This window comes from Staurois parvus, unplaced genomic scaffold (assembly GCF_062004578.1).
Source record: "Staurois parvus isolate SC_StPar_1 unplaced genomic scaffold, SC_StPar_1.0 ptg001132l, whole genome shotgun sequence".
NCBI classification, from domain to species: Eukaryota; Metazoa; Chordata; class Amphibia; order Anura; family Ranidae; genus Staurois; species Staurois parvus.
In genome coordinates this window covers 1,722,597-1,727,642 of record NW_028318928.1, presented here as the reverse complement: position 1 = coordinate 1,727,642, position 5,046 = coordinate 1,722,597, and the positions used below count along the sequence as shown (strand labels likewise).

Sequence of the window (5,046 nt, the reverse complement as noted above, 5' to 3'; positions counted from 1 at the left end):
CCTCTAGAGCAAGTCCAGTAGTCAATGATCGTTTGTGACTGCATGTTAAAAGTTTAGCCACCTATTTTAAAGACACATTACATCTACTTGTGGTTCTGGATGTACTACATGTAGATGAAAATTTAATTTTGGCATCAATCAACACTGAAGCATTATATTCCTGAATCCCACATGAAATGGACCTAGACATGGTAGCAAAACTTTTGGAAGAGAGGATTATGGAATATTATACAAGTAGATACAACGCATTTGTTCTGGAACTTTTGGAGTTTATACTTACAATATATTCGACCACTCCTACTACCTCAAGGTGCAGGGGGTAGCAATGGGGGCTACATGTACGCCATCGTATGCCAATCTGTACCTGGGGGGGGTGGGAGCGGTTGATCTCTGGGCTTGACCAGCTGTATATATGCCTCTGCGATGTTAACCCAGTTGGAGGAGGTATAGCAAAGATATTTTAGTTTTTTAAACTGGACCGCAGGATCTTCTAGATCTTCTAAAAAAAATCAGTGTCAGTGGATTTTTATGCAGTCTGGGATTCAATGCCTTTCATATATTCCATATGATTTTGTCAAATGCTTAAACACAAACGATTCTTAGAATCTTAATTTTACTTTAAATTTCAACCACCAATCTCTTCCCTAAAAAAGAAAGGAGAGGGATGAAAGCATCACTACAAATTTATTCAGAAATCCCACAGCAGGTTATTCCCGTTTACATGCGGATAGTGGACACCCTAAACATGTGATTAAAGGTATCCCCACAGCACAATACCTATATATTTGTCAGAATTAGTATGCAGTGACTAGAAAAATACACATAAACAGCACTATGTCTTGAAAAAAACTCAAACATATATCCAATCAAAAAAAAGAAGGAAATAAAAGAGATTCACCAGCTTCTGGTGAGTGTTAAATTCAATGGGGTGTTAATCACTGCAGGATCACATTGATGGTGGATCATCCTATTTAAAAGAGATATTACATCACTGAAACAAATCAGACTTTTCACGTTTATTATTTTTTGGTGGAAGTTTCTTTTTTTAGTTCCTTTAAATTGTTTTGATTGAATATGTACTTATGTTAGAGTTTTTTTATTATGACATATCGCTATTTATGTGTATTTTTCTAGTCACTGCATACTGATTTATTTGTTATTTAAAAATGGCAGCTTTGTTTAATAGTGTCCATTTGTATGTCACTTTCACCTTTTCTTTAGTGTGGTGATATAGGCTGTTATATATATATATTCTATTTGTCAGAATTGTTCGAATGATGACAATTTAAAAAAACAAAGCAGATCTACTAAGAGAGAGGTTTTAAAAACATACAGTAACAAATCACTTAAACGTGCACCCCGAACAGCAAAATCAGGCCCCAGGAACCTTTTGCTTTTTTCAGGGGACACAGGACAAAAAGATGATTAAAGTGAGACCTATCATTCAGTTTAATAGACAAAGTGAAAATGTGAAACAAAGTGAAACATTTTGAGCGACAGCAAAGTCATGATGCGTGTGGGTCTTGCTCAAGAAGCACTTTCAAATGTGGTAAATGCTCATTTTGTCATATCATCAGGGTTTCGAGTAGCACAATATGGATAGGTACCCTGAATTTTACACCTAGACATTTTGTCAACTGTAGAACTGTAGGTATTGTTGATTTTATGACATGTGGATGCGATGCCTTCTACGTGGGAAAACCGCGTAGGGTGTTTTAGCAGCGCATAAACGAACATGTAACGGATATTAAGGAAGGGAATTTGGAAAGCCCCATTGGGCATCACTTTGCAGAGAAACACGAGTATCAATTGGACACCCTACGTTTCTTGGCATTGGCCAGAATACACCCTCACACTTGGGGGGGATATTTCGACAGATGCATTTTTAAAATTGAGGCAAGGTAGATATATAAACTGTACACTGTGTATCCTTCGGACCTCAATGACTCCATAAGCTGCACTCCATTCCTAATGGAGACCTAATGTGTTAACATTTAGAGGAAGGTTAGGGATTTTATTGTACATATGGTTAAATGCCAAGACTTGTACATCAGGTGGAGTGATGGGTAAATGACTTGAGGTTATTACCTATCTATTTATTTGTCTTTTGCTGTTTACTGATTTTGTTTAATTTTTATCTGTACTTTCAGTTGTCCTTTTTTGTATTAGTTTTTTCTTTTCTGTGTGTTATGTATTGTTGCCTTATTTGACTTTTAGGATGGTGTTGAACAGTCCTTACATCTGTTGAGGCTGTGCCTCCATTGACCCATTCCATTGGTGTTGTGTGGCCCGCTGCTGTATGTGTGGCGCTGTGTAATTTTTCGGCGTCGCAGCCATTTTGTGGAATGCATGATATCACATCCGGCATAGCGGCCATTTTGACCACTCTCTTTTCCTGGGCGGCAATGGTGTAACACACTAAGGTATCCTTCCTGGTGTTCTCCTTATTTGGAAAATGCCAAACACCCCAACCCCTATGGACAACATTTAATTGGTTATTGCTGATGGGGAAGGGACCTCCCCCCCTCTCCATGTTCCACCTCATGGCTGGTTTGGTGGCTTTCCCCCACCTCCATTTTCAAACTCATCTTCCTCCCCCCTGCATGTTTTGCTTAGGTGGGTGGTGATTTGTGTGGGAGTTGACACCATCATTATTTTTTGTATGTGGATGGTCTCTGGGAGGCCCAGGGAGCTATATAAGGGGGAGTTGAGATGGAGCTTATTGAGCTGCAGTATTCATGTGGAGACTTGGAAGTGAAAGGACACTAGGATTGGAGAAACTGGCTCTGGAAAAACCACTCAAATTACTCAGTATCTAGCAGAAGCTGGCTACACGACAAGGGGGACGATTGGTTGTACCCAGCCCAGAACAGTGGCTGCCATGTCTGTTGCCAAATGAGTGTCTGAGGAATATGGCTGCTGTTTGGGGCAGGAGGTGGGTTATACAATTCGATTTGAAGATTGCACAAGCCCAGAGACTGTCATTAAATATATGACAGACGGTATGTTGCTAAGAGAGTGTCTTATTGACCCAGATTTGACCCAGTATGCCATTGTCATGCTTGACGAAGCACACAAGAGAACCATCCACACAGATGTCCTGTTTGGGCTTTTAAAAAAGACTGTGCAAAAACATCCAGATATGAAACTTATTGTTACATCAGCAACACTGGATGCTGTGAAGTTGTCTCAGTATTTCTATGAGGCTCTAATTTTCACCATCCCTGGTCGAACATACCCTGTAGAGATTCTTTACACTAAAGAACCTGAGACAGATTACCTGGATGCCAGCCTTATCACAGTTATGCAGATTCATTTGACAGAGCCACCAGGGGATATCTTGGTTTTTCTGACTGGACAGGAAGAAATTGACACAGCCTGTGAAATCCTGTATGAAAGAATGAAGTCTCTTGGTCCAGATGTGCCTGAACTGATCATTCTTCCTGTGTATTCTGCTTTGCCCAGTGAGATGCAGACAAGAATCTTTGATCCAGCACCCCCAGGAAGCAGAAAGGTTGTCATTGCAACCAATATTGCTGAGACATCACTAACCATTGATGGAATCTACTATGTGGTGGACCCTGGCTTTGTAAAGCAGAAAGTTTACAACTCTAAAACTGGCATTGATCAGCTTGTTGTTACACCCATCTCACAGGCACAAGCCAAACAATGTGCGGGAAGGGCAGGAAGAACAGGCCCTGAGAAGTGCTACAGACTTTACACTGAGCGGGCCTATCGTGATGAGATGCTTACTACCAATGTACCTGAGATCCAGAGAACAAATTTGGCTAGCACTGTGTTATCACTTAAGGCTATGGGGATCAATGATTTGTTATCGTTCGACTTCATGGATGCTCCACCTATGGAAACTCTCATTACAGCTATGGAACAGTTATATACCCTTTGAGCACTAGATGATGAAGGCCTACTTACACGTCTAGGGAGAAGAATGGCAGAGTTTCCCCTGGAGCCCATGCTATGTAAAATGCTCATCATGTCTGTACATCTTGGCTGCAGTGAGGAGATGCTGACCATCATATCTATGCTCTCTGTTCAGAATGTGTTCTACAGACCTAAGGTACAAAGCGCACCCTTGTGTTAATTATGCACCTAACACTATTGAGATGATGAAAACAGAAACAAAGGCCTTCAAAATGATAGTATATTGTCAAGCTCACAGTGGCCAAGCTGTGGAGAGTATTATTCTTAAAAAGAAGTAGATCTGCTTCAAAACAAGCCTTCAGTGACCCCTGTCGCTGCAGGCATCATGGAGTAATTGATCCTCAAAATTTACAGCAGGAGCACTAGAGTGAGCTACGCTCACTGCTCACCCTCCCAGCAGTGGCTCAGTACCTTCTTATCTCTAATGTAAACACAAATGTGTGCTCTGGGAAGAGAGATCAGCAATATTTGCCTTGATGGACTTTTGTGCTGCTGGATACTGAAGATTGATTGCTTCAGGGGTCAATAAGCGCATATTTTAAAGCCTGCTTTGTGTTTGCTAAAATTATTTATACGCGTATATAAACCAGCAACATAAATGTAGTATATTTAAACTTACCAGTTCTTAGATGTGGTTGTTGAAATTTGTCTTTTTTTTGAGCTAAGGACTTTTCTTTTTTTTAGAAAGCACAGGAAACAGCTCCAAGGAGCAGGGCCCTCCTATCCCTCTTGTACTGAACTGTATTCTTGCTGTATTGTCTCCCTTTATATTGTAAAGCGCTGAGAAAACTGTTGGCGCTATATAAACCCTGTATAATAATAATAATAATAGGATGATCTAAGACTCTGGTATGTAATTGATGTCTCCGAAGAGTGGGTTTACAAGTATGCTTTGTTGTGAGATGGCCTCATTATGCGACTCTGTTTGTATACTGTCGGTTTCTTTTCTTTTTTTAGTTATGTGGTCGGTTGGTAACTTGTTGGGATTATTGTTTGAATGGCTTCTGATACTTTTTTTATCAGACTCCTTACTACCAATGTACCTGAGACTTATCATACTCATTTGCATTGCACACAGAGTTGTGTCTTGGAACCCCAGGGTCA

General features: G+C 40.3%; 1 pseudogene; it reads left to right on the top strand.

Moving 5' to 3' along the window:
• Positions 1 to 2,810: 2,810 nt before the first annotated feature.
• Positions 2,811 to 4,073, top strand: LOC149439384 (ATP-dependent RNA helicase DHX8 pseudogene; annotated as a pseudogene).
• The last annotated feature ends 973 nt before the right edge of the window (positions 4,074 to 5,046 follow it).